The 6380-nt window shown below is 37.6% G+C and overlaps 1 pseudogene across 1 annotated transcript; it reads left to right on the top strand.

Annotated features, from left to right (window-relative positions):
• The first annotated feature begins 665 nt into the window (after positions 1-665).
• Positions 666-3950, top strand: LOC306658146 (pre-mRNA-splicing regulator WTAP-like; annotated as a pseudogene). The gene is made up of 2 exons: positions 666-1119; positions 2805-3950. The product of its transcript is annotated as a pre-mRNA-splicing regulator WTAP-like (transcript).
• Positions 3951-6380: the final 2430 nt, after the last annotated feature.

The following is a 6380-nucleotide window of genomic DNA, read 5'->3' as shown; positions in this document are numbered from 1 at the left end:
CCTCAGAAAGCTTGGAATGGAACCACCATTTGACCCAGCTATCCCACTCCTTGGCCTATACCCAAAGGATTTAAAATCAGCATACTACAGAGATACAGGCACATCAATGTTCATAGCTGCTCAATTCAGCATAGCCAGATTGTGGAACCAACCTAGATGCCCTTCAGTTGATGAATGGATAAAGAAACTGTGGCATATATATACAATGGAATATTACTCCACCATGGAGAATGATAAAATTATGGCATTTGCAGGCAAATGGATGAAATTGGAGAATATCATGCTAAGTGAGATAAGCCAATCTCAAAAAACGGAAGGATGAATGATCTCGCTGATAAGCGGATGAGGACATATAATGGGGCGTAGGAGGGGTTAGCGTTAGGGTTAGGGTTAGGTTTAGGGTTAGGGATAAGGAGGGTGGTAAGAATGGAGGAAGGAAGGACTGTATAGAGGGAAAAGAGGGGTGTAAGGGGTGGGGGGGAAGGGAAAAAATAACAGAATGAATCAAACAACGTTGCCCTATGTAAATTTATGATTTTTAATTTAAAAAATTTTTTTTAAAAATGAAAAAGTAAGGAATCGGAGCGCGGCGGTGCTGGCGGCGGTGCAGCCCTGGTCCTTGTGGCTGGCAGCACCTGCAAGGCTGGGGCCTGGAGAGGTAGGATTCAAGATGACCAACGAAGAACCTCTTCCAAAAAAGGTTCGACCCAGTGAAACAGACTTCAAAGTTATGGCACGAGATGAGTTGATTCTAAGATGGAAACAATATGAAGCTTATGTTCAAGCTTTGGAGGGCAAGTACACAGATCTTAACTCAATGATGTAACAGGCTTAAGGGAGTTGAAGAAAAACTAAAGCAACAGCAGCAGGAGTCTGCACGCAGGGAAAACATCCTTGTAATGGGACTAGGACCAAGGAACAAGAGATGCAAGAGTGTACTACACAGATTCAGTACCTCAAGCAAGCCCAGCAGTCGAGTGTCGCCCAACTGAGATCAACAATGGTAGACCCAGCGATCAACTTGTTTTTCCTAAAAATGAAAGGCGAACTGGAACAGACTAAAGACAAACTGGAACAAGCCCAAAATGAACTGAGTGCCTGGAAGTTTACGCCTGATAGGTAAACAAATTACACTCCCCAGTCAAGGCTTCCCTGACAGTCCCACTACGGAGAAAGCTGTGGTGGGACACCAAGTACTCGTTTCCACACCAAGACTCAGACATTTTGAGCCAAAAAAAAAAAAAAAAAAAAAAAAGCCACATTCTTATACCGTGCAGCTTGTAATGGTTAATGTAAAACTTACCCGATGAACCTTGTTTCAGGTTTTTTCTCTTCCCCTTCCCCTTGCTTCTGAGGCCTGATGTCCTGACTATTCTGAAGAAGAGGCCATCTCCGAAAAATTCCCCTTCTAGAACGTGTAGACACTTGAGAAATATTTCTGTTTGAAGAAAATAGAGGGAGAAACAGAAGTCTTAAGTCTGTGGCACACTGTGTCTTCAGACAGTTTGGAGGATTGAAAACCTAGAGATTTAAAATCATGAATTGAACATGTAAAATTCCAGTAAAATGTAAAAACGGAATATGCATCGCTCTTAACCTTGAGCATAATGACTTAGAGACACTGTGTATCAGTTTTACCAATAAGACTGTGGACTTCGTGATTGTTGTTGAACTTCTGGGTCAAAACTCAAATGAGGCAATTTTGCCTTTAAAGGGTTTTTTTTTGCTGAGAACCAACTTTAATAGTCACGAAAAAATCAAATAACAGATGTCTGTACAAGTAGTGCATATATCTAACCATTAAGCTTAGGGCTCTATATCACATAACAGAGCCTTAAATCAATGCGGTTTTCATCAATGGTTTGTTCTTTGGTTGCAAAAATCTAGACAATCTTAACTGAGGACTGTACAAACATGAAGGTGTGGTATCCAACTTCAGGTTTAAACTGTTTGAAGCATTATAAACATTCATTTCACAACTAGATTATATAAGGATATTGGCTGTGATGAGACTCACTGCATTGTTTTTTTCCAGTAGTGAACTTTATGAAACCCCATCCCGTTCAACAGGCACATGTCAAAAGAGCACTGTTGTTGGTGTTAATGGAATGTGTTCCTTCATTGTATTTGGGCCTTTTGTATTACACTCTTGATATTAAATTAAATGTGCCTTGGAATAGTTGGGGTTCTTTTTGGGTTTTGTTTGTTTGTTTGTTTGTTTGTTTTAAGTTCAAGGAATACTATGATTTTGTTGTATTCTTAACATTTTAATTTTGGGGGGCTGTGGAGAGCAGATTCATTTTGGAAAATTGTTGCTGTGCTCTTCAAAGTGAAGGAAAAGTCTATCTCATTTTTAAAAGACCTACTTTATTCCATCTGGTATCATAAAAGACAAGGAGACTTGAAAATTGTTACTTTTTGACACTTTGTTCCAGGATATTGTAGTAGAAATTAATGTGGGACAATCTCACAGGGTGTCTGCCAGAAGACTGGGGACATAATTTGTTGGAACTATGGGCTGGCCTAACTGAGACATTTTGTGAATTGAAAAAAGGTATAGTGACCATTTCTAGCAAATTCATTTGATCACTTAGATAAATGAGGCATTATTTTCTTCATGCTTCCATCCAGTCCTGGAGGTGAATTTTTTCATTAGAATATTGTGTAAGTCACCAATTTGAATTTTCGGTTGGTGATAATGGAGTCTGAGATGAGTGGAAGATAAATGTTCCAGCTTGTCCCAATGTTTAAGTGCAGTTTTAACAAGATTGACTTAAGTTCTCTCTTAATCATTCAAATCAATTCCAAACAGGCAAAAAGTTAATGGCGAAGTGTCGAATGCTTATCCAGGAAAACCAAGAGCTTGGAAGGCAACTGTCCCAGGGTCGTATTGCACAGCTTGAAGCAGAGTTGGCTTTACAGAAGAAATATAGTGAGGAACTTAAAAGCAGTCAGGATGAACTGAATGACTTCATCATTCAACTTGACGAAGAAGTAGAAGGTATGCAGAGTACCATTCTAGTTCTTCAGCAGCAACTGAAGGAGACACACCAGCAGTTGGCCCAGTACCAGCAGCAGCAGTCTCAAACCTCAGCCCCAAGTACCAACAGGACTATATCTTCTGAACCCGTAGAACAGGCAGAGGCCACAAGTAAACACTGCAGTCGTCTGGCAAACGGACCAAGCAATGGCAGCTCCTCCCGTCAGAGGACGTCTGGGTCTGGATTTCACAGGCAGGGGAACACAACAGAGGATGACTTTCCTTCTTCTCCAGGGAACAGTAATAAGGCCTCCAACAGCTCAGAGGAGGGAACTGGCAGAGGAGGTAGTAGTTACGTAAACCAACTCAGTGAGGGGTATGAGAGTGTAGACTCTCCCATGGGCAGTGAAAATTCTCTCACACACCATTCAAATGACACAGACTCCAATCATGACCCTCAAGAGGAGAAAGCAGTGAGTGGGAAAGGTAACCGAACTGTGGGTTCCCGCCACGTCCAGAATGGCTTGGACTCAAGTGTAAATGTGCAGGGTTCAGTTTTGTAATATTTTTCCAGCAAATTTTTATAGTGTCATTTAATTTGGGAGAAGATACTGTCCAGAAAATTGATGCATACTTTGTCACAACTTGCCTTTTTATGGGAGTGTTTTTGTTTTGTTTGATTCCCAGCCCCCCCCCCCCTTTTTTTTTCCTTGCTTCAATACCTCTGCCACTTTGGAAATTGTAACAGTTAATTACTTTGAATGTTGCTAAAAGGACATTTTGTGTAGGGTCAAGTTATTTTTATATGAGTTAATGTGAAGTTGTAAATGGAAATCTTAAAGTATAACACAATGATGTCTGTATAAATCTGTGTCTCTAGAACCCGTGCTGTGTAAGGGCATTCTTCCTCATGCTGTTATATACTGCCGCACCATTCAGACTTGTTAGAGTAGATGTGGGTTTATGACTGCCAAGTTTGCCCAGTACCATAGATTTTATCACTACAAGTTGAACTTGTTGATGGAATCCTATAGTAGTTTCAGTGTTAGATACAGTTTTTTCCACCATACATCTGTGCATTTTTCTCTTTAGGTGACTGAATGTTTAAGTCACCTAAATAGTTAATAGTAATAGATAATAGTGTGCATAGTTAACTCAATTTTTATGAACTGTTGTATCCTGTTAATGCATATTGCTCTGTGACTCCAGTATATCTTACCTGTACTGACCAAGCCTAAATAAAGATTTTACTGTAACTCTTAAAAATAAAAATAAAAAGTAAGGACTTACTAATATTTGAAGTATGGAAATGAGAGGAGAAGGTGTCTTCCATCTTAAAGAAACTGTACTTTCTCTTTTAAATCAACAAGACCATCTCCTCATGAAGTTTTGAAAGGAAAGGGAGAAAAATCAGATGATGGGGTAGAATGAAATGGAGGAACACACAGTAAAGAGGAATAGAAGGATAAAGAATATTATGTTCAAATTGCGATTTTGAGGGATCTAAAAGAGATAGTTTTAATAGTTCACATTTTTTCTCTTGGTCAAGCAATCTTTCAGAGATAATGTCATAATCTAAATGTATTATGGAAATTTCCTCTTGCCTAAAATGTATACAACTGGATACTTGGGATATTGATTCTTTTTTGCTCCAAATTGTCTCCTAAGAGTTCATATCAAAATTTCCCCAAAGTAACCATTTTAATTCAAAATACTTATATCATCTAGAAAGTTAAGAATATACATCTTGATTTAAGTTTAAATACATGTGAGATATGAGTCCAGTTCAGAGAAAGTATAGACCTACCCTGAAGATAAACCCATTAGTCTGACAATAGTCAGTCAAATTGGGTATGTTGAATCTTGGGGAATGCCCCCCCCCAACCATGAAAACTAGAATTTCAAGGGCAAAATAAAACAAGGGCAAGCAAAGTTCTGATGAGATATTCACATATGACCTGAGACAAAAGTTTGTACAAACGATGTCACTTTGAAGAGAAACCTGAAAATCTAAGCCCACAACCATCCTAGATTCTATGCAAAATGAAGAAATAAGAACCAGATAAATTGGTTTATTTATTGTAACATCCAAATTTAATTTGGATTTGACTCAATTCTATGAAATTGACAAAGATGATCTTCCTTCCTTGCTTTCTTCACCTCATAAGCACTGGTCATTTATGTTTTTTGGTAGTCTAGAAAGGGAATCAGGTAGTTTATCTGTTATTCAACTGTGAACTCTCCTCCTCAGGCCAAATGATTATTCGATAGAAATTATAATCATGGGGGCTGGGGAGATAGCTCAGCTGGTAGAGTGCTTGCCTCCCAAGCACAAGGTCTGGAGTTCGATCCCCAGTACCGCAAAAGAAAAAAAAAAAAAAAAAAAAGAAATTGTAATCATGGGACAATGCCATATAAATAGAAGCAAATAGAAATAGTTAATATTATTAATATGTAATATTTATTGATCACCTTCTGCAGTTAAAACCCATGCTCTGAGCTGCATCTCATTTATTTGAAAAAAGATAAACAGTAGTACTGTCAGTAATAATGCAAATTTCTGTCAAAATGAAAGTTTTTCAAATTTAAAATCCAATTACTGAATTCTAAGAAAGCATTTCTTTTTTATTGTATATATTTAAAATATACAATATGATGTTTTTATATGCTTATTTTGATGTACATACACATAGTGAAATTACAGTCAAGGAAATTAACATGGCATCATCTCATACCTTTCTTTTTCTTCTCTTTCTCTCTCTTTGTGATAGAGTACCTAAATCTACCCTTTTGGCAAATTAACAATAATAAAACATAATATTATTAACTATATAGTCCTCATGTTCATTAGATCTCTAAATTTATTCATCTCACATTAACTTCACCTTGGTACCCCTGACCTACATTTTCTCATTCTCTTCCCCACACCCACCATCTTTTTATTCTGTTTTTATTGTAAAGAAAACGATTTTTATTCCTAGGTAGTACTCACTAATGAAAAATTTGGAGTGTTAGAATTTGGAGTGTTCATTGAAAAATAAAAAAATCAAAGTTCAAACCCAATTTGAACTTACCTCATCATTGTCATTAGAGAGACCCTGCAGGAGACTCAAATGAATTTAGAAAAAACCAGTTTCCAAGTAGAGTGCTTAGGAGGTCTTGATCAGAATTTGATGGGAGCTATAAGATCATCAAATGCTGGCTTCTTTAAAATATTTCCAAAATAACCTGTTGATAAAGCAACCTGTTGAATTTTTTGCTTATTGCAGTGAGGGAAAAATATTAACCTTGATGGTCTTAGCACTGTCTCACAGCTGTTAGTCAGAGGCATAATATTTACAAGTTTTTTTCCCCTTTGGATCTAATTTAAGATTAGTTTCAAAGCAGGGGACAAGACAAG

Source organism: Sciurus vulgaris (genome assembly GCF_902686455.1).
Source record: "Sciurus vulgaris genome assembly, chromosome: 3".
In the NCBI taxonomy this organism is placed as follows: Eukaryota; Metazoa; Chordata; class Mammalia; order Rodentia; family Sciuridae; genus Sciurus; species Sciurus vulgaris.
Note: the sequence above shows the minus strand (reverse complement) of the source record. Positions and strands in the feature narration are given on the sequence as shown.